Source organism: Pinus tabuliformis, chromosome 2_2 (genome assembly GCF_031772625.1).
Source record: "Pinus tabuliformis cultivar Carrire ecotype Pingquan chromosome 2_2, CPIR1, whole genome shotgun sequence".
Lineage (NCBI taxonomy): Eukaryota > Viridiplantae > Streptophyta > Pinopsida > Pinales > Pinaceae > Pinus > Pinus tabuliformis.
Window position 1 is genome coordinate 679,056,478 of NC_142300.1, and position 24,999 is coordinate 679,081,476.

Below are 24,999 nucleotides of genomic sequence, written 5' to 3' on the forward strand. Positions count from 1 at the left end.
GCAAGAAAATAGCCATTAATATGTAACAAATCTTGTAGTACTTGAAGATACCTTTCCCAAAAGGTATCATACACACCAAACTGAGATAATATGACCAAGTTACGACCCTGGGAAGTTCACTACCCAACTGACCCAAATAGGCCCACAAACTCTTGGTATTCCATCTGCTGGGGTTAGGGTTTTGGTTATTTAGGGTTTTCCCTTATTGTTCAATAATAAATAGGCCCTTGAGCCTCACTGTAACATAGTTCAGAGGCATGTAGCCACCACATCGCTTCTCATAGATAAGCTACCATTGCCCGAGTTAGTTTATTTCCATTCTGTTTGTAAGCATATTTCAGTATTTTGATATTAATGAAATGAAGTGTTATTTCTGCTACATCTCTATATTTATGGTTATATCTGTAATTTTTTGTATTCGTATTTATGTTTGGATCAAGTGGGTTCTTTTGTATGTGGTTGAGGTGGACTTCCAGATGGACTCGAAGCTGAGTGGGGTGGTCCCAGGATTATTCACAAATCCTAGGAATCTCGGGATGGGATACACGGTAAAGCCTGAATGTGAACACATCGATTGAGCCTAGGAATCTCTTGACTGTTGAATGGAGGGATACATGGTAAATCTCAACGGTGAGTACCCTTAATTGGGCCTAGGAATCCTGGGATGGGATACATGGTAAATCCCAGAGGATCGAGACCTTGTAGGCCTAGGAATACCTTGATTGGTAATGGTGGGATACATGATAAAGCCGAGAGGTTGGAGTAGAAAGAATCCTCGCATTGTAGGTGGAGAGATACAATGGCATTCATGCTTGTTTTTGGCCTAGTGATCCGGTGAGGATTGCGGTAAATCCCGATATTGTATGTTTATTTTTTATGGCCTAGTGATCTGGTGGGGATTGCGGTAAATCCTAGTTCTATTATTGAGGGTGAGGTGGTGTAGCCTCGAGAATCCCTAGTTGATTTTGGTTATAAGTCCCACATTCATTCTTGGAATATGGAACTATTTGGTTGAAAGAAATATTTGGCCTAATAATTCATTAATAAGAACTATTTCTCCTTGGTATTTTATGAGAAAATGTACTAGTTCATATGAGGCATTTATGGTTGATGTATCCTTATTATTTATGTTGGTTATATGTTGGTTATGAGCATGTTTTATGATAGTGATGATGTATGGATCTCATCATGTTTTGATTTGTAATTAAATGTACAATGAAAATATGAACTAATATATGATAATGCAGCTAATGTTATAAGTCATCAATGTTTCTTAGTGATTCTCAGATAAGTATGAGACCCCTATGCTCAGATTTGTTGTTATGACCTATAGAATGCATATTTATGACATGTTTAATGAAATTCATGTCATGTCTAGTAGGGGTCCAACCAAGTATTTGTTCAAGTATTTGCATTTGTATCATTTTTTTAATGTTACTTTTCATTCCTGAAAGTTTTATGGATTTATAGGCAGTGGCCTGACTCCTAGCCCTGAAAAAGTGGCCCAAAATCAGGCGTTGTAGGCTCAAAACTAGACGAAAAAGGCCCCAATCGCTTGCATGCCCATGTTGTGAGATTGACTAGAGGGCCCCATTCACATGCATACCCATGTCATGGGAGTGACTAAGGCTCTAGGGCAGTGAAGTGTCAAGTTGTTGTAGGGGTTGATCACATGGAAGGGTTGGTTGGCTCCTGTAAGTTCTGTGGTATGTGTAGAAGGTCAGATTGGTTGTGTTGTGTCAGTTCCACTTCCTTAAGGTGACCTAGGAGGTTGAATAAGATCACAATATCCTATCATCACATGTTTACCCCAGTGAACCAGTTAACTTAGGTAAATGTGGGAGGAGGGTGTTACAACCAAATTTCCTTATTCAAATACATTGCAACAATTAGAGTTTCAATAGAACATCCTCTATGGTTTGTAGGGAAAATTGGTGTTCCATTAAGTCAACCATACCTATAAAACTCCACCCATCAAACTTATTCAAGTTGACATTAGGTAAGTGGTGCATTAGATTGTGAGAAAAATTTGAAAATGGGTGGCCATTATTGTAACCTTCTTCCTCATCAATTTGATTACCCTTATAAAATTCTTCGCCAATGAAATTTCCATCGTCATCATGCTTGCCCTATAGATTCTTAATCTACTCAAAACAAAGGATTCCTTTTTTATTTAGGGTAATCACATTGGTCTAAAATATTCACTGATTTTCTAAGAGATTAACCCATTTACTTCAGGTCATACATGGTTTCCATATTGTGGATGTGGGTTATGGAACCAGAAGGACTCCCCGAGAAGCTATGTAAGAGCTAGCACAACATGGTCAATGTCACAAGAGTAATATGTGGAGATGTGTCACAAAAAAATATGGAGAACTACACCAAGGCAATCAATGGTGTGCAAAGAGTCTTAGGAGCTAGGTATCTGATCCAAAATCTCTGATCTAATAACATTATCTAGGATCTTTTCTTCGGTTGATGTTAGCATAATTGCATGAAAGAGCATGTAAAATTCATATGTGAAAATACCTAAAAACAAGCAACATAAAGGAGACCATAAAGACAATGAACACAAAAGTTTGAAAACAAAGTTTGTCCAATGTAGACTACAACTTTGGGCCCTGCTTCAATAATGGGGAGGCCACTTCATTCATCTCATAAAAAATAAATTCAAGTACATGACAAAATGAATCATTATACCTCTATCTTGGGAGTGACTTGAAATTTGACTGCTCAAATCACAATAATCCAAGCACCAACAGGTTCATCTCATCCTCCTGAGACTTTTGACTGTAAACATGACCTACTTATGAAATGCACATTGTTGTCTCAAACTTCACGCCCAAAAATTAATGAAGAATGTGAGTTTCTACCATGATCCCTGAAATCCCCTCCTCAAATGAAAAAAAAAGATTACACCATCACAATCCTTACGAAATTCTAGTTAAAATGAGTATAAACTTGAACCCATTTTGGCATTGTCAATTTTGGCCCCTCAAGGAATCTTTTAGATTCCTCATAACATCAAAAAAAAAAAATCTAGAATATTCTTAAAAAAAATCCCTAGAATCTGCCTAGAAAAATGTTCCCACTCCTTCTTCCTTCGAGCAGGGTTATGACCTCCTATCCTGGTTCCATTGAATAGTGTCCACCAATCTTTAGCTCATGGTTTTGTTGGTTTTGTCAAATCGCAAGAACGAGTTCATATATTCCTTGGTTATGAGCCCTTACAAGGAGCCACGTCCGAGGTGTAACGGTTGGCAGATTATACCAAAGCCATTGGTTGCGGTTGGTTGAGGGTTCAAAACTCGTAGGATCCCTTCTATATAGAATTCCAAACCATTAAAAAATACACGAAGTAATCGCCAACAACCGTAACACTGTGTCGAACTATATAACAAACAAAATATATATTTTAAAACGGCAGATGGATTGGCGTACATATATAACCCATTGGCCATTTAAATTGAAACCTTGGGTTGGATTTTGTTTAATTTGTCGTCGGTTATCCCATTGGAACTTTGGGATAAGTGAGAACGTTTAAATCCATCATGGTTTAATTATCATGTGGTTTTAACCACCATATATATATATATATATAAATAACAATATACCACCGTTGATTATTTTAAACATGGTTGGAATAACCATATAGTTACAAAGGTTTTAAATCTAAACCATATTTAATGTACATTTGTTTTAATATCCAACAAACCATTCCTTTTTTAATATTTTGAATTTAGTTGGCAAATAATCCATATGGGATATATTTTTAATATTATATAACCATTTTGTTTTATATGGTTATGTTTTTTAATATATGTGTGTGTTTTAAGGGCCCAAGGATCCAATGACTTAGTGACAAATGTCAATGGATGGTAGATCATTAGTTGGTTGCCATGTAAGCCTGTGGGTCCCACGTAGCACGTTGTATGCCTTCTTTTTCCTTCTTGCCTTATCAACTTCAAACTATAATAAGTTGGTCATAGGGACTCGGATTGGAGTGTCGATTGTGCCACTGGAATTGTAACGACGAGAGTTACAACTTGGTGCCAGTGTTGCTGAGATTCGAGGGTTTCAAAGTTTTAGCCTTTAGGGATCCTCTTGGATCATTCCTCCCTACTAAAGGACTTTTGGTCTTCCAAAAGTTTGCAATCTTGATCTACATAACAAATTTCCTTAAAAGGCCACACTTTTCTTCTCCTTCACCTTTGTACTTTAGAGCTAGAAGTGATGAAACCAACACCTATATCCATATGCATATTTGTATTTGCAAATACATCTCCAAATTACAAGATTATAAATAATTCCATATTTTCCAAGAGTTTGTAGGACACTGATGGTCAAGTTTACAACTGAAAACAATACACTTTGTTATCCAACTAAAGGCCAAAATATCACCATGTTGCATATAAAAGTGATATGTTATACATTCATCACTTTTACAAGCATTTTTGCAACATGTGATTTACAATGGTGGTCATACTCAACTACTTAAAAGGGCTACTCATCTCTTACCTTACCAGGTTAATGGGCTCTCTTCCTGTAGTTGGCTTCCTTGTTGAACTGATTCATTGGTTGGCTCCTTCACAGGTGCTTTCATGTGTTTAATGTCCTTCTTTAGGTTTAGCTCTAGATGGAGCTTCCAACATGTGGATCTTTGATGTCCACCCTTGTTGCAATGGCTGCAATGGTTTTTCCTCCTCCAAAGTTTCTTGACCTTCTTTCTTGAATGGTTGTCTTTGGTGCGGCTCTGGCGAGGAGAGATTTCCCTAGCTCTTCCTTTGAAAATATCACTATGATTAGAAGGTGGTGATGTGCTCTTAGCATCTTTCATTGTCTTGGACTTCTCGCTTGAAGACTCGCCTTCCTCTTCTTTTATGACATAGCCCAATCCTGCATACCGAGGTAATTCTACCACTTGGATGAGATTCACAATTCCTTGGCCATTAACTCCTATGCTCTTTCCTTCATATCCTTTCTTCTTCATTAGCTTAGAACCAATTCCTGTAGTGTGCTTCTCAAATGCATCAAAATCATCATCATAATGAGACCATGAAACTGAATTGTTGACATTTTTTACCTCAGTTACTGATTCTAAAGTGGACGATGATGGTTTTGCTAAGCCTTCATTGCACTTCAACTATTCCAAGGCCTATTTTATGGATTATAACTGATGTTGCAATCTCTTCTTCGCCTATTCTACTCCTTGTAGTAGTATTCTTATTTCAACATTCTCTGCTGGAATGCTTTCGTTGATCTCCTCAAGTTCTTAGATCCATGCATTCTTTGATGCTCTTCTCATCTTTGGTACAATACTTGCTGCAATATTCGTCTCACCGCCTGAATCAGAACCCAAGTCAATTGGTCCATCACCTACAACCGCAACAGTTATGAACTTCATCTCATTTCCTGAATCAGAACCCATGTCAATAGGTCCAACACCTGCAATCCCATTAGTTGTGACCTCCATTTCATCATCTAAATCAGAGCCAAGGACTTGTTGCACAATCACAACAATTTTTTTCTTCCCTTTTCCACCATACTTATTTGGCTTCAATTTTGGATGCAGTTTCTAACAATGATCCTCATCATGCCCTTCTTTCTCACAATGAGTGAAAGAGGACTTTGCTTCCTTTTTCCTTATTATCGTTCCCTTATTTACATGGTTTCCTTGTTCATTCTTTCCCATGCTTTCAGGGTGAATGGATTTCACACTAGCTGCATCAAGAGTAGTGGGTTCAAATAACAACAATGAATGTCGACGATAATTATGTAAAGAACTAATATATTTCATCAAAGTGTCAAGTGAATCTAAAGGAATTCCTAATGCTAAATCTTGCTTTCTAAATTCCTCTAAGAAATTTTGAACATATTGACCTTTGCCTTGTCTCGAATGTTGTCATCATGGATTTCTATAGATATTTCAATGAATACAATTTTCCTTTTAAAGCGAAAACAAATGCAGACCAAAAATAAATATATTTACCCACATGCTTGCTACCTTCTTGAAGTTTTCTCTCCCACCACGTAATAGTTATGCCTCCCAATTGAAGAGATGCTAACTTTAGTACTTAATTTGGATAGTCCTCCAACAAATAGAGTCAGTCGTTGTGGGGTTAATGTAATCTTCTCACTTTCCAGCAGTCAATTGATACAAATGGTCCATTAAAATAGAGGATTCAACATCATCCACAGGTTTGGTAAACTTTAGATCTTGCTATGGATCAAGAGGATGTATAATGTGCATACCATCCAATTAAAAATTCATAGTCTCCCGTTTTCAATCAATGACTGCATAGTTCTCAAAATCCCAGTCAATGCCCAACAAAGCCGAATATGGGTCTTTGCCCCTAATAATATAAATAACCTCTAAATCTGCATAAGTTTTAACACCAGCTATATCAACCTCAACACCTTCCAGTTTACCAACAGGGAGAATGCAATATTGGTTTTCCATCTACAACTGAATAGGGGAATAGACCAACTTGGGTTTTCCAAGAGCTCCCAAGTCTTTCTTGGAAAAATAGTAACATCGGATCCCAAATCCAACATGGATTCCTTGATTTGAAACCCTGCAATCTAAGCATCTACCCGAAACTCCCTTCCATTCCTCTTCTTATTCCTTTACACCCGTCTGGAATGCCTCTCAGGTAGGTTTGCAAAGATTGGTTCCTCAGAGAACACATTGTCCTTAACAATGGTCTTCAATCTCTTCCGCAACTAGCCAATGAGCTACTCATCATTCATAATATGTAAGAATAACTTAAACTAATCCATTATAGGTTTATAATATTATGCGAGCTATTTCTCCTGACGTCCCTTTACCTTCTCCTTCAATTCTTTGTGAGGTATCTGTAAGGACATTAACTGACGGAAGAGTTTAGTTCCATCCCTATAATACTCCTTTTGCTGGTTTGGATCATATGATTTCTTTGGAGATGCAGGATTTATAATAGTTGGTTGATCAGGGGCTTCAATATCAATTCTTTTCCTCTTTCCTCCTCTCATAACAACATTGATATTAGTTTAAGTTGAAGGACTAGGATCTCGAGGCTTTGCGTAGACTAGATTAGCTCCCTTCACTTGGTTTCTCTCTTCCCATCTAGCAATAAGTCCAAGGCAAACTTTAATTGCATTTGTGTTTACTAGATAATATGAACACCATGGTCTCCATGGAAATGAACATTCTCTCACCCAATGTCCTTCTTGATCACAATTATAGCATCTAATCAAACCTCTTCCACCTATCCTTCCTCCCCTTGGAGCTCCTCCTCCTCACCCTCGGGGAGTCTCATTAACACAAAAAGAAAAATGGTCAAGAGTGTCTGCTAGGGAATCCACGGACCGACATTGATCTGTATTATGATTAGGGGATCCATAGAATTTGCAAAACAAGTTATTTGGAACATTTGAATACTTCTATAAAATAGGGCACAAACGAGGTTGATGCCCAAAGCTTCGACATATTTCACATTAATCATTTGCAGACATACCTGGAGGACTGGGAAATGATTGGAACTGATTAGGACCCTAAGAAGGAAGTGAAAATGAGATTTGTGTAACTCCTGGAGGCTGCGGTGACGGGGGTCCCATAGGCATAATGCACGATCCTGACCCTCTCAGTCACGGGTATTTTGTAGTATTGTGTCCTTCGACCTGATAGTGGGTACACCAAACATGAGGTCTCACCAGACATGTAGGGGATAAATCTTTTAGCCTTTCTGTCAAAGTAGTAATTTGATTTTGGAGGCCCATAATAACAGGATTTGTTAAAGGCCCCCCAACTCTGTGATCTTGTGGATATCCAGCCATAGCCTCTATTTGCATTGCTTGCTCTAGGGAATCTTGCATCATGTTAAACTTCTACTGAGATAATGAAATCCAGGACATTGGTAACAGAGTCATGATAAAACAATATCTTTGGTGATGGGGGGTCAATAAGGTAAGATAATTTACTAATCGCATCCTTGAATAATTTCATGCATAGCCAAGCTAATTCCCCCTCCCTTTAGTGAATGTCCAACAATTCTGCCAATCCTTGTTGATTTTATTTCGATAACTTAAAATCCTAAAAAAAATCCTACTTAACTAGGTCAATACCAACAATGGGGTTAGCATCAATCCATTTATGAACCACCTCAAAACTCTATCCCACAATGTGGTCTAAAACTCAATGAGTTTAGTAGCATCAAGGGTCTGACGAGCTCTCCAAATTGCTTCACACAAATACCAATGTTTCTCAACATATTCTCCCCCCTTTCCTGCAAACTCGGGCTATCTTGTAAGTGATCCATTTGTGACTGCATCCATGGTTGGTTGCATTGTAGAAACAAGTATGAACCCTCGTGAACCCAGCTGATAATAACTAAATGAACTTGATTGACTAACACCACTAGAACTACTTTTACCTTGAAGCGATGACTAAACTTTAATAAACTTGTGTACCTTCAAAAAGAGAAAATCCAAACATTGATATAGCACCAAGGGAAGGTGAGGGGGATGAGGAATAGTCGTTCTAACATGTAGTGGGGTTCTGTGTTCTAGTGTTGATTCATCTTCAAAGAAAAACCGCCTCATCACAAAATGTAAATCGTCATCTACTAACGTATCATCATCTAGTGTCTTAGTCAGTGGGACATTTGGCTTAGGTGTCTAAAACCCTTCTACATCCTCATGCATCAGGGTAACCACTCCTAATCCCTTCACTCCACTTCTGCTTCTACTCCCACTAGTCGCTCCCATCATCCCAAAAAAAGAAATCTCTCCCCCACTCACTTTCCTTAGCTCTAGAGTCTCCATTTCCCTCTTACTCTCTACCGAAATCCTCACAGCATCGCCTATGCGATGTAGTTCCCTTCGTCTAGCTCTAAGTTCGTGCAACTTCTTCTTCTCAAGCCACTCTTCATCGATTCTATCCCTCCGCAACACCGTAAAGTCCCTTTCCTTTCACAACTCTTCTTGATTCATTATAGGAATTCATTCATCCTCCCGTAGTGACACGACCTTCCTTTCCCCTAATCCATTCCCCTAGTACAACCAACTTAAGCTGCCATTTGATTTGGTTGAAACTCCAACAAGCTATCTTCGACTAATAATAACTTAATCCAAAGTGGGATTTCCTTTAGCGACTGTCCTCATATTCCAAATTTGAATATAGCCTCTACAATGAAAAATGGTTGATGATTTTCAGTTGCAAACTCAATATTATATCATTCAAGTGTCGCGCTAACCCAAAAGTCAACGAATCTTATCAGTTATGTATGCAATCGATGAAGATCAACTAGATTTGTTTTTTTCCAATTCCTGTGCAACCTCTGCCGGACTAGAACCCTTGATTTATGGTGATATCGAGTCAGCCAATTTTCTCAATTATCCAGAAACTTGCACCAAAATATCTCGTACTGGTCACAAGCAAGTTCGGCATGCAAAATTTCTTCTTTGACCTAGTTCATATTTTTCCATCTCAGCTCTATCTGCTACAAAATAAAGTAGTCAGCTCTCTCATGCCTCCAACTAATAAAGCCAACTGTTGTGGGGTTAACGTAATATTCTTACTTTCCAGCAGTCAATTGATACAACTGGTCCATTAAACTAGAGGATTCAACATCATCCATAGGTTCGGTAAACCTCAAACCTTGATATGGATCAAGAGGATGTATAACGCGCATACCATCCACTTTAGAATTCATATTCTCCTATTTTAAATCAATGACTGCATAATTCTCAAAATCCCAATGAATACCCAACAAAGCCGGATATGGGTTTTTATCCCCAATAATATTATTAACCTCGAAATCTACATAAGTTTTAACACCATCTATATCAACCTCAATGTCTTCCAGTCTACCAAAGGGGAGAATGCACTACTGGTTTTCCATCCATAACTGAATACAGGATAGACCAACTTGGGTTTTCCAAGAGCTTCCCAAGTCTTTCACGGAAAAGAATTTAACATCTGATTCCAAATCCAACATGTATTCCTTGATTTGAAACCCTGCAATCTGAGCATCTAGCCGAAACTCCCTTCTAGTCCTCTTCTTATTCCTCTACACCCGTCTGCAATGCCTCTCATGTAGGTTTGCAGAGATCGGTTCCTTAGAGAACACAATTTTATTAACAATGGTCTTCAATCTCTTTTGCAACTGGCCAGTGAGCTGCTCATCATTCATAATATGTAAGAATAACTTAAACTAGTCCATTATAGGTTGGGAAGATTCTACAATCTGTTTCTCCTTATGTCCCTTTACTTGCTCCTACAATTCACTTCGAGGTCCCTATGAGGACATTAACTAACGGAAGAGTTCAGTTGCATCCCTATAATACTAATTTTGTTGGTTTGGTTCATATGATTTCTATGGAGATGTAGGCTTTATAATAGTTGGCTGATCGGGTGCTCCAATATTATTTCATGTCCTCTTTCCTCATCTCGTAACAACATTGATATTAGGTTTTGTTGAAGGACTAAGATCCTGGGGCTTTGTAGAGACTATATTAGCTCCCTTTGCCTGATTTTTTTCTTCCCATCTAGCAATCAGTTCAGGGCAATCTTCAATTGCATGTGTATTTAGTTGATAGTATGAACACCATGGTCTCCACGGTAGTAGACATTCTTTCACCCAATGGCATTCTTGATCACAATTATAGCATCTAATCATACCTCTTCCACCTATTCTTCCTCCCCTCGGAGATCCTCCTCCTCGCCCTCAAGGAGTCTCCTTAACAGGGAAAGAAGAATGGTCAAGATGGTCTACTAGGGCATCCAAGGACCAACAATGATCTGTATGATGGTTAGGGGATCCATCAAATTTGCAAAACAAGTTATTTGGGACATTTGAATACTTCTATAAAATAGGGCACAAACTAGGTTGATGCCCAAAGTTTCGACATATTTCATAGTAATCATTTGTAGACATACCTGGAGGACTGGGAAATGACTGGAACTGATTATGACCCTGATAAGGAAGTGTAGATGAGATTTTCACAACTCCCGAAGGCTGCGGTGACGGGGGTCCCATAGGCATACTGCATGATCCTGACCCTCTAAGTCGCGGGCATTCTGTAGCATGGTGTCCTTCGACCTGACAGTGGATACACCAAACATGAGGTCTCACTTAACATGCAAGTGCTAAATCTTTTAGCCTTTCTGTCAAAGTATAAATTTGATTTTGGAGGCCCATAATAGTAGTCTCTGTCGAGGGCCCCCCAACTTTGTGATATTTTGGATAACCATCCATAGCCTCTATTTGCATAGATTTCTCCATGGCATCTTGCATCGTGCTAACATTCTGCTGAGATAACAGAATCCATGACATTGGTAACATAGCCTTGATAAAAAAAGTCTCTTTAGTGATGGGGGTCAATAGGGTAAGATAATTTACTAATAGCATCCTTGAATCATTTCATGGATAACCAAGCTGATTCGCCCTCCCTTTGGCGAATGTCCAACAGTTTTTCCAATCCTTGTTGATTTGATTGTGATAACTTAAACTCCTGAATAAATTCCTATGTAACCAAGTCAATACCAGCATTAGGGTTAGCATCAATCCATTTTATGAACCACCTCAAAACTCTATCCCACAATGTGGTCTAAAACTCAATGAGCATGGTAGCCTCAGGGATCTGACGAGCTCTCCAAACAGCTTCACACAAATACCAATGTTTCTCAACATATTCTCCCCCCTTTCTTGCAAACTCGAGGTATCTTGTAAGTGATCCAGTTGTGACTCCATCCATGGTTGGTTGCATTGTAGAAACAAGTATGAACCCTCGTGAACCCGGTTGAGAATAATTAATTGAACTTGATTAACTAACACCACTAGAACTACTTTTACCTTGAAGCAATGACTGAACTTTAATAAACTTTCATACATTTCAAAAGAGGAAATTCAGACTTTGATATAGCACTAGGGGAAGGTCAAGAGGAGGAGGAATAGTCATGCTGCTATGTTCCGGGGTTCTTTGTTCTGATGTTGACTTGTCTTCAAAGAAAATTCACCTCATCACAAAATGTAAATCATCATCTACTAGCATATCATCATATGGTGTCCTGGTCAGTCGGACATTTGGCTCAGGTGTTCGTAACCCTTCTACATCCTCATGCATCAGGGTAACCACTCCTAATCCCTTCACTCCAATTTCGCTTCTCCCCCTGGACACTCCCATCGTGCCAGAAAAAGAACTCTCTCCCTCACTCGCTTTCCTTAACTCTGGAGTCTTCATTTCCCTCTTGTGCTCTGTCGAACTCCTAACAACATTTCCTATGTGATGTAGTTCCTTTCGTCTAGCTCTAAGTTCCCTCATCTTCTTCTTCTCGCACCACTCTTCATCGATTCTTGCCTTGCACAACTCCCTAAAGTCCCTTGAATTTCACAAATCTTCTCGATTCATTATAGGAATTCCTTCATCCTCCTGCAATGGCATGACCTTCCTTTCCCCTAATCCATTCCCTCAGTACAAGCAACTTAAGTGCCATTTGATTTGGTTGAAACTCCAACAGGTTGTCTTCGACAAATAATAACTTAATCCAAAGTGGGATTTTCTTCAGCAACCGTCCTCGTATTCCAAATTTGAATATAGCCTCTGCGCGGGAAAATGGTTGATGATTTTCAGTTGCAAACTCAATAATATTTCCTTCAAGTGTTACATTAACCCAAAAGCCAATGGATCTTGTAAGTTCTATATGCAATCAATGAAGATCGACAAGATCTGTTGTTTTCAAATTCCCGTGCAACCTCGGTTGGACTGGAACCCTTTATTTATGGTGATATCAAGTCAACCAATTTTCTAAATTCTTTGAAAATTCACACCAAAAGATCTGGAGCTGGTCGCAATAAGGTACGATATACAACATTTCTTCTTTCACCCAGTTCAGATTTTTGTGTCTCAGCTCTATTTGCTGCATAATAAAGTAGTCAACCCTCTCATGCCACCATTTTTGGATATTCTGACGAATATACTAGGGTTGCATGATCTAAACCCCCCTTCAAGAAACTTGAGGTCTTGGCAACGAAACCATTTGTTCGCAGGAAAAATTACTTTGAAACTCACCTAGGGTTCAACCGAGGGTGCCAACAAAAAACCTGTGTAGTCTAGCACTTCGCCAACATTTTCACTCCTTCAAAAGGAAGGAGAGTCACACCCAAAGTGATACAGAACCATCGAAGGATAAAGGGGATTTAGATCTGTTAATTATGCAACTTGTGCAACTACTACAACATCCATTCTTAACTATTCATGATATATATTCAACAGGATTTTAAACATATGAAAAAAAATGAAAAGGGGCCCATAAATTACATAGTTAAATGTCAGAAGTATCATCTTCCTTATTTTAATAATCAGCAGAGGACAATTTCATTACATTCGTCAACATTAAAACTTGCGAAAATTATGGACTTGCATGCAATATCAAAATCTACAGGCCATACATTAACAAAACATTACAAGCCGAGATCTCGGAACTAAACAACTTTGGATGCTCAACACTGTCTACTCTCTTAGCTCGATCTGAACATTGTGACATTGTCTAAACTTGTTTCTCGTTGCCTTCTATCTTCTTTCATAGCCATGCTCGCTTTCTCTGATAACTCACCTTCTTGATCCATGGTTTTCAATACCTAGGGCCATCATTTTGGTTTTATGTTGACTGCATCAAAATCAGCTCCTAGTTCTTTGACATGTAGATTTTTCTACAAATCAGCTAGCTCCGATACCATGTAGGACTTTTTCTACAAAACCTTACTCTAATACCATGTAGAATTTTCTCTACAAATCAGCTAACTCACTGATATCATGTAAAAATTTCACTTGCAGATCAAACTGATATATGCAATGTACTAAAGCATAATACTAGATCTACATCTACCATAAACTTAACGGAAGCTTAATTGAACATGAGCAACATAAAGCATGAACAGATATAACTGAGAATGAGAAGTAATCAACCATAACACAAAAGATATAACTTGGGGAAAGCACCAGCCTAAAACCCCATCTTTGTATTATCAATCAAGTGGAAATCCTCAACAACATACAAAAATAATCAGCTTAAAAGCTATCATGTTCTCTCTGTACTCTGATGATGTAGATCATAGACTCCCTAGGCCTCAATATATAAGCCCCAAGTCCTCCAATCCTCTGTTTCCTTGCACAATTTTGATTGGGGTCCAATTAAAAAACATATGTGAATTGGCCCTAGATCATACCTACTGTCAACCTCAAGTCCAACTACGCAATCCTTGAGGACACTAGTTCCTCCTGCATGCAAGGAATATTCACTAGGAAGATCCAAGCATCTGATAGTACACTGTCCCTCATCTAATCTCAACTGGGTCTCTGTCTGAACTGGCATGCATCAGTTATCCATAAGTGAATACACAGTTATCTAAAAATAATAGTTGTCACATGCATGCAAGCATCAACAAACTATATCTCATTAATTTAACAACTTGTTAAATTAATCTAACTGAACTTGACTAAGTTAAACTAAGTCAACTGATCCTCTCAATATATAACTCATCCTTAATTCCTCAATCAGTTGAGCAAATCAAAGACACATTTCCCAATCAGTGGAGAAATAATTGCATGTTCTCACAAAGACTTCAAGTTTGTTTTTCCTTAACTCATGGAGAATTAATTAATTAATATTCCAAACTGCTGGTAAGACCAAATTCGAATTTACTTCTTATAGATAGACCAGGGACTATTATAAATAGGAAGGGACCCATAAATGCTATTTTTAGCAGTTTCACCTCTTACCCAAGGTGGCCAAAATGCTCATTGGCCAAACTGCTATTTTTAAAATTGCTATTTTTAGCAGTTCTATTTTTAGCACTTTCTAAATTTAGCATTTCTTGTTGCACATTTTTCAACATGACACTCCTTATTTTCTGCTGCGAGTTCCAAGCCATCTTACTGTCGTTTTGGTTTTCCAATGCTATGTTTCCAACAATTTCATCCAAAATTTCCTTTGCAACTGTTATCCCTTAAAACATGAAGGACCCAACCACTGCTAGAATCACAACACCAGCAGGTTTGTCTTGTCCTCTTGAGACTTTTGACTGTAAACATGACTTACCTATGAAAGGCACATTATTGTCTCAAGCTTCATGCCTAACAATTAATGAATAATGCGGGTTTCTACCCTGATCCCTGAAATCTACTATTCAAATGAAAAAAAATTGAACCATCGCGATCCTTGAGAAATTTTGATTAAAATGAATATAAAATTGACCCATTTTAACACTGTCAGTTTTGGTCCCTCAAAGAATCTTTTAGATTCTTCATAGCATCAAAAAAAAACTACTCTCTAAAATATTCTTGTAGAATATTACTTGGAATCTGCCTTGAAAAACATGCTCGCTCTTGGTTCCTTCATGTCAGGTTCAGACCACCTATCTTGGTCAAGCAGTGTTCCACCAACTTTTCACTCACGACTCTGCCGGTTTCGTCGAATGGAAAGGACGAGTTCATATACTCTGCGGTGGGCAGACATTACAAAGAGCCCCACCTAGGGTGTAACGGTTGGTGGAGTTTATTTAAAGGTAGTGGTTAGGATCGGTCAAGGATTTAAAAACCGTCGGACCCTTTTTATATAAAATGCCAAACCATTAAAAAAAACATCGCGTAACTACTGACAACCGTAACACTCTATCGAACTATATAACAAACAAAATATTTGTTTTAAAACTACCAATGTATTGGCGTACATCTATAACCCGTTGACCGTTTAAATTGAAACCGCCTGCTAGTTGTTGTTTAATTTGGTGCCAGTTATCCCATTGGAACGTCACCATAAGTTGGAACCGTTTAAATCCGTCGTCGTTTAATTATCATATGGTTTTAACAACCATATATATATAACAATATATCACCATCGATTATTTTAAAATGGTTGGAATAACCATATGGTTACAAAGGTTTTAAATCCAAACCATATTTAATATATGTTTGTTTTAATTCCCAATGAACCATTCCTTTTTTAATATTTTGAATTTCATTGGCAAATAATCCATATGGATTATATTTATAATATTATATAACCATTTTGTTTTATATGGTTTTTTTTAATATTTTTTTTGTTTTTTTGTGGGACCAAGGATTCAATGACTTGGTGACAAATGTCAATGGTTGGTAGACAACTACTTGGTTTCCATGTAGGTCTGTGGGTCCCATGTAGCACACTGTAGGCCCCCCTTTTCTTGTTTATCTTATCAACTTCAAACTACGATAAGTTGGTCATACATACTCAGATTGGAGTGTTGTATGTGCCACTAGAATCATTACGATGAGCACTACAAATTGGTGCCAACGTTGTTGAGTTTCAAGGGCTTCAAAATTGAGTCTTTAGGGATCCTCCTGTATATATCTCCCATTATGGGTATGGTGGTGATGCAATTCCCAAATTTTTGGTATTGCAATAGAAATATCTTTTCAACAAACCATTCTATAAAATATAAGGTTAAAGCGTCTTAGAGACAAAGGAGTTTTAGGTGTTGTAGTTCTCATCGATAAGTTTCCAACAATAATATTTAGTCAAAACTCTCCTAACACTAACTAAGAAGGCTAGACCCCTTAGTTGTACTACTTGATTCCTAGGTACAAAACAGGGATCTCATTAAGTGTTTTTCTTAGTGTTTTATAGCAACATGTTGATCAATAGGCTTATATAAGGTTAGTTTCAAGTGCTCTTAAATGACAAATGATACACTCGAGGGTACATGGAAGAATGAATCTATAAGTAATTTCCATTTGATGTGGTACTACTTAAAGGGTTACCATTAGGGGTTATAAGTCTCTTCAGCCAAGTGACCTCCACTTGTATATCTCGTGTATGTTATTCCCTAGCCATAAGTTTACCTATCGAACGACATACTTTTATTTCAAAGACATTGAAATACATAACCTAAAAAAAAAATTAAAAATTAAAGCATGCATTGGCATAAGAAAAACACTCGCATACCACTTGTGGTGCTCCTTGTTAATGGAAACATAACATTTAGAACATGATAAACAGAAATATAACTATGGAGAACCAATAAAATATAGCTATAGGATGGAAATAAAAATAGTGAATAAACATTTATTGATATTTATCATAGAGATCAATTTCCACTTACCTCTTTGAGGGGGGCAACCTCATACTACATAGATCTCCAAATACAATTATTATTCATTGAACACTTAATTGCATAGCTTCTACTGTAATACATGGTTTCTAATTGAACAAAACCTTAATGAGACCACAATCACTAAGTAGTGGAACTTCTTTAATGATGTCAACATATGTTTATTATACTTGTCGCAGGCAGGATATATAGTGTTCAGTTTCGCATTGACCATATACTAGTTTCATTTTGACTAAAAAATTTTGAAACTTATCCAAAGTTAAACATTATCAATTGAAGTCCACGGGGTCTTGAATATACGTTGATCGGGTGCTCTGTTAAGGAACTCCTTGATGTGAATTCACCGGTCCAATTCTCCGCCTCGATCAAGATGATATATTGGACATGATGAAGATGTAGTCCTGCCAAGATTACAAAAAAAAACCATTATCAACTGAAATTTAATATTTTAAAACAATATTTAAATTGATTTATATGAAACACTATTAATTCACCTCTTATTTTGTAATGATGATAGATGTACTCCCATCATTAAATTGTATTGTACAACTTTTTGGTATTGTACAACCTAATCTATAACCCCCGCTAATTTATCTTAACATTAAAAACTAAAACTTGGTTCCAAATATAGGGCTATTTATAACCTTCTCATATTAAACTCTAATGTGGTTTTTCCACATAAGATGTCGTTGTTTTTTGGTACAAGATTCAATGCTCCCGAATCTCAAGGGATGCGGTAAGTTGTCGCGAAATTGGTTTTGTGGAAAAACTAAAGTGAATTGACTTTGGTGAACACAGATGTGAATAAAAGACAAGCCAGTTAATAGCCAATTGTGTTAAATTATGATAATCGTTGTAATATGAAAGTGACAGTCCACGTGGTCATTTATTTTCTAGCACTGCATTTATATTTATTGTCAATCTGAATGTACATCTGCAAGGGACTTTCTATGGGCGCCCTTTATTTACCTTGAAAAAATTGTCATCCCACCTCTCCTTAACCATGTTGCAAGCCATTTGTTCCACCTTTTCACTTTAAAAAACTATCTGAGAACTTCATTGTATAGATATTAGTTAGTTGTGGATGTCATTGTCAAATAATTTTTCATGGAATTTGTTTTTTTACATTTATTAGAATTTAGGTGTCCATGTTTAATTCAATTAAGTTAATTATATAATAAATATGTTAATTATAATAAGAAAATCCTTGAAACATTAACTAATTACGCCGTAAGGCATTCCCTTTGAGAAAGACATCCCTAAAATGTGATGTGTGTGATCCTGAGCCATTGATTCTGTGTGTTAGATGATTAGGGTGTTTTCTATCGTTCGTTTAATCTGTTTTTTTCATAGAAAAATGGTTTTTTTCCCATGGTAATGGGCCATGAAAGGCCAGGCCTAGCCTGCTGGCGATGAGACTCTTCGCAGAGACTCTTCATGTCTTTCTTCCCTGCATGCGTAGCCTTGTGTTGTTATATCAATAATTGTACTCATTTGCTTCACACATGGGATTTCTGCCCAGGAATACTTCAAGGCTGCCCACCTTGCATTTTCAAGTACTTTCCCAGAAATCACTGTAAGTCAATTACTCTTTGTACCTATATTGTTAATGTTGTGGCTGAATTATGTTTTGTATTTGAAGGCTTTGTGGAAAATCTGATGCATTGTTTTTTCTTATTCCTAAAAACACCGTATTTTTCATGTTTCACAACGCGCCAGTACATGGAATGGGGCCAGATAAATCATTATAGGAGAAATTCAAGAGCCGAAGCATTCCGAGTTTGGATACAGGGTCGGGAACTGGCCCTGTTATTTTGTTGTGAGACAGATCTATGAACTGAACCAGAAAGAGCGGGTCGCCGATCGATGACGGAACTTAGCCTGCGAGATGATTGAAAGAGAGATTGAGGTACACCAGACCGACCCACTGCATCATTTGGAAAAGATTTGCAAATGTCAATGTCCTCGGATTTGAACCTTGACAGGGTCTGGTGTATCGTCCTACGTTGGTCAGTTTTTTCACCAATTCACTTGTCTTTACATAACAAGATAATCAATCGATCCAGAGTATGCTTTGAATGTCTAGTAGACTGTATTTTGCAGGCATGGCACTTGCATTTCTCCTTTTCCCATTTGCATATATTGTCCCTCTGTGACCTATTCATAATAACAGAATATCATATTTTTCTTTACGTCCACTGAAAACCATGGAGACCATGTAAGATTTATGAGACTAAGAATTCTCAAAACAGAATTTCATTTATAGTCTTGATGTACTTGTATTTTTCAGGTTTCTGAACATGCCAGTACATGGAATGAGGCCAGATAAATCATTATAGGAGAAATTCAAGAGCCGAAGCATTCCGAGTTTGGATACAGGGTCGGGAACTGGCCCTGTTATTTTGTTGTGAGACAGATCTATGAACTGAACCAGAGAGAGCAGGTCGCCGATCGATGACGGAACTTAGCCTGTGAGATGATTGAAAGAGAGATTGAGGTACACCAAGCCGACCCACTGCGTCATTTGGAAAAGATTTGAAAATGTGAATGTCCTCGGATTTGAACCCTGACAGGGACTGGTGTATCGTCCAACGTTGGTCAGTTTTTTCACCAATTCACTTGTCTTTACATAACAAGATAATCAGTCGATCCAGAGTATGCTTTGAATGTCCAGTAGACTGTATTTTGCAGGCAATGCACTTGCATTTCTCCTTTGCCCATTTGCTTATATTGTCCCTCTGTGACCTATTCATAATAACAGAATATCATATTTTTCTTTACGTCCACTGAAAACCATGGAGACCATATAAGATTTATGAGACTAAGAATTCTCAAAACAGAATTACATTTATAGTCTTGATGTAGTTTATCTGAAAATGAAAGTCTCAACCTGCAATATGTCTCAACAACCTAGCATTTATATTGCCAAGACCTGTTGGCCCTGGTCAGAACCCACTAGACCTTTATCAGAACAATTTTTCTTGCAAAATGCTCATTGCATCTTGTTGTTCCCAAATGTGTTTTTCATCCACAGAACCTAATTACCGTGATCAAATGCTTTGTAACGCTGATTAATGAATAGTTTTCTCTGCTCTGTGGCAATGGATCTCCCCATTTAATTCCCACTTCAATTTTTCATGTGAAAAGTTTTGATAGTCAGAAACATTTATTTTTGTACCCAAAACTTTCATTAATTCTTTTTCAATCTGGGTTAAGATGAATTTATGATAATCCATACACAAAACTTTCATCATTTCATTTTAAATCTGGGTTAAGATGAATTTATGATTATTCATGAATCTGTAAAGCACTTTAAATTTCTAACAATGCATCAATGGTAGTTTTCCAGTTGCCTTTTTCTTGTTTTGAAAGTCTTTTCTACTGACTTAAAAATCATGACTGAGCTAGAGATCATTAATGTCAAAGACTATAGATGACTAATCATGATTTTGCTAACGTTGATATCATGGTCATTAACAGGGTTGTCAATCACAAACCCTTGCAGTCTAAAACAAAAAGGACTGGTGAACTTTTCAAAAGATATTAAGGTATAACCTAACTCCGTATTCTCTTCAACTCTTCTATCTACCACTACATTAATTTTTATTTATGATTTGATCCAATAACATAATATTTCATTTTTCATGGGTTACAGGAAACAACATTAGATTTGCAGCAGCAACGCCATGAAAATGGAACCTTGGATTACAGAATTGGAGGAAGGAGGTACCTGTGTGGGCCAGGCTCCTCCCCACCTCGTTGCACCTCTAAATGTGGAAAATGCACACCATGCAAGCCTGTTCATGTGCCTGTACCCCAGGAACTCCTATAATAGTTGAATACTACCCTGAGGCCTGGAGATGCAAATGTGGCAACAAATTATACATGCCCTGATCTTCAGCACCCAACTGATCTTCATGCACATGCAGCTACAACACATATCATTCATGATCATAGCAATATCTCTATATATATATATCTAAATCATTTATATACTCACTTGTAGGGTTTTTCAGGCCCTAAGCATCTCTCCATGATCTGGTACTAACAACTTCTCTTGTAACATGCTCGTGTCTTAATTTTAATTATGAGTATAGATATTTTTGTCTGCGAATACAGAATTGCATTTATAGTCTTGATGTACTTTATCTCAAAAATAATGTCTCAACCTGCAATATGTCTCAACAACCTGCCATGTCTCAACCTACAATATGTCTCAACAATCTGCCATGTCTCAACCTGCAATATGTCTCAACAACCTAGCATTTATATTGCCAGGACCTGTTGGCCGTGGTCAGAACCCACCAGACCTTTATCAGAACAATTTTTCTTGCAAAATTCCCATTGCATCTTACTGTTCCCAAATGTGTTTTTCATCCACAGAACCTAATTACCATGATCAAATGCTTTGTAACACTGATTAATGAATAGTTTTCTCTGCTCTGTGGCAGTGGATCTCCCCATTTAATTCCCACTTCAATTTTTCATGTGAAAAGTTTTGATGGTCAGAAACATTTATTTTTTTACCCAAAACTTTCATTAATTCATTTTCAAACTGGGTTAAGATGAATTTATGATAATCCATACACGAAACTTTCATCATTTCATTTTAAATCTGGGTTAAGATGAATTTATGATTATCCATGAATCTGTAAAGCACTTTAAATTTCTAACAATGCATCAATGGTAGTTTGCTAGTTGCCTTTTTCTTGTTTTGAAAGTCTTTTCTACCGACTTAAAAATCATGACTGAGCCAAAGATCATTAATGTCAGATACTACAGATGATTAATCATGATTTTGCTAACGTTGATATCATGCTCATTAACAGAGCTGTCAATCACAAACCCTTGCAGTCTGAAACAAAAAGGACTGGTGAACTTTTCAAAAGATATTAAGGTATAACCTAACTTCGTATTCTCTTCAGCTCTTCTATCTACCACTACATTACTGTTTATTTATGATTTGATCCAATAACATAATTTTTCATTTTTCATGGGTTACAGGAAACAACATTAGATTTGCAGCAACAACGCCATGAAAATGGAGCCTTGGATTACAGAATTGGAGGAAGGAGGTATCTGAGTGGGCCAGGCTCCTCCCCACCTCGTTGCACCTCTAAATGTGGAAAATGCACACCATGCAAGCCTGTTCATGTGCCTGTACCCCCAGGAACTCCTGTAACAGCTGAATACTACCCTGAGGCTTGGAGATGCAAATGTGGTAACAAATTATACATGCCCTGATCTTCAGCACCCAACTGATCTTCATGCACATGCAGCTACAGTACATATCATTCATGATCACAGCAATATCTCTCTCTATATATATCTAAATCGTTTATATACTCACTTGTAGGGTTTTTCAGGCCCTAAGCAACTCTCCATGATCTGGTACTAACAGCTTCTCTTGTAACGTGCTCGTGTCTTAATTTTAATTATGAGTATAGATCTTTTTGTCTGCGAATTTTATTTCATGAAGACAGAGTTATTGTATTATATTTTATTTCCAAACCCAACAAGCTACCAACGCTTATAATGGCTGATGATCAGGAACATACTGACAATGTAATCAATGCAGAGGAATTGGGTTATAATGTTCAATATTTAATATTTCTGAAATCGACTTATCGATTTGCTTAGCCTCTGTATCTCGAGATTCAAAAATGAGGCTGGCGATTTTGGCAGGATTGTTGGATGTCTGCAAGAAGACCATTTCCAGTGATGGTATTGTAGGCCTATACAGGGGCTTTAGTGTTTCAATTATAGGAATCATTGTATATAGAGGACTATATTTTGGAATTTATGACACAATGAAACTTGTGATTCTTGTTGGATCCCTCAAGGGAAATCTTCTTGTTAGTTTCATGCTAGGGTGGAGTGTGACAACAATTTCTGGTATTATTGCATATCCTTTTGATACACTTAGATGCAGAATGCTGATGACTTCAAGTGAAGCTACTAAATATAGCAACACCATCCATGCTTTTCAACAGCTTATACGCCAGGAGAACATCCTTGCCCTCTTCAAAGGAGTAACAACTAATATTATGTTAGGAGTAGCAGAGGCTGGAGTTCTTGCATTATATGATCAGCTTCAGCTACTAGTTCTGAGTAAGTTGAACAAGTCAATATTGATATGTAACGGATGCATGGACAATGTTTGAAAAAATGCCTGAACGGGATGTGGTGTCATGGAACATTATGATTGTTAGATATACAAAAAATGGGTATTGTCAGGAGGCGTTAAAGCTTTATGGTTGGATGCAATGGACAACTATAGAGGCGGATCATGTTACCTTTGCCAATGTACTTGGTGCGTGTGCTGGCCTAGAAGCTTTGCAGCAGGGAAACACAGTGGCTTATAAGATGTTGAGACGAAGCATATCCAGTTTGCTTCAGAAGATAGTTGCAACAATAAATGATGTGCATGCATCAAATGACCAAAGTTCTACATTTTAGTTTGTGAAAATCACAATAGAAAAATATTTCAGTCTTGCCATTATTCTTACAGTGGCAAGATTTTGAATTTTAGTTTTTCAAGAAAACTATTTTTAGTATGTAGTATGTAGTATCTATTTGTGATGATTGTTAATATGAAAAATAATTTGTTTTGCAACGCCATATCATGTGAATTGAAGATTCACATTTGGTTTCATACATTTGATGAAAATGGGGGTTTCATGCTAAGTCAGTCCCTCTATATCTTCAGGTAGACAGAGTATTTTCTCAATAATGTGTAAAGCTTCCCTTGTTTCAAAATCAGAAGTCAACATGAAGGCATTGTCCATTTCAATAATGTTGAGACGAAGCATATCCAATTTGCTTCAGAAGACAGGTGCAACAATGAATGATGTGCATGCATCAAATGACCAAAGTTCTACATTTTAGTTTTTGAAAATCACAATAGGAAAATATGTCAGTCTTGCCATTATTCTTACAGTGGCAAGATTTTGAATTTTAGTTGTTCAAGAAAACTATTTTTAGTATGTAGTATGTACTATCTATTTGTGATGATTGTCAATATGAAAAATAATTTGTTTTGCAACGCCATATCATGTGAATTGAAGATTCACATTTGGTTTCATACGTTTGATGAAAATGGGGGTTTCATGCTAAGTCAGTCCCTCTATCTTCAGGTAGATAGTATTTTCTCAATAATGTGTAAAGCTTCCCTTGTTTCAAAATCAGAAGTCAACATGAAGGCATTGTCCATTTCTTTAATTTCTCAGTGGCATGTTTATTTCCCAAGGTAATGAAGCTTCCATATTACTCTGCAAATTGTTTTAGCAGATATGGATAATTTAGGCCTTATGATTTGTAAGTCAAAGTTATTTTCACATAAAAAAATCGTTGTTGATATGGCACTGGTTGTCTTCCTTCCCTTTTGTTCTAATGCCTTCTCTCTCAATTTGACAGTCTTCCTTGATTGAAAGAGTTGTGGGTACATCTGATCCCTGACAATCATTCAGTTCAATATTTGATGACCTTGAAACTCCTAAACCCAATTTCATGTTGTTCTTGCATGTACAATAAAAATGGTCCCATACCAGTCACTATTTCTTTGAGTAGCATAGAGAAAATGTCTTAAATTCAAAATATTAAAAGGAATGAATGCAAGGTTTTAGAGACAATTCAGATCGATCAAAAGAGAGATGCAGGAAAATGTAATATTTTCAAAGGAAAATGTATCATGGCCCAAAAGGGCCTCTATACAGAGACAAGAGCTATCATATATTCAATGGATAGCTACTTTGACATGGAATACTTGTAACAGAGATGGAAACCAAATGGTTGCACCCTACCTTGTTTCAATTTTAACATCATTCTTAGAATTCGTAAGAAGCTGTGCACTTTTGTTTTGCAATGCCAT

At 37.2% G+C, this 24,999-nt stretch overlaps 1 pseudogene; it reads left to right on the plus strand.

Annotated features, from left to right (window-relative positions):
* Positions 1 to 22,792: 22,792 nt before the first annotated feature.
* LOC149194475 (ADP/ATP translocase ER-ANT1 pseudogene) lies at positions 22,793 to 23,293 on the plus strand (annotated as a pseudogene).
* Positions 23,294 to 24,999: the final 1,706 nt, after the last annotated feature.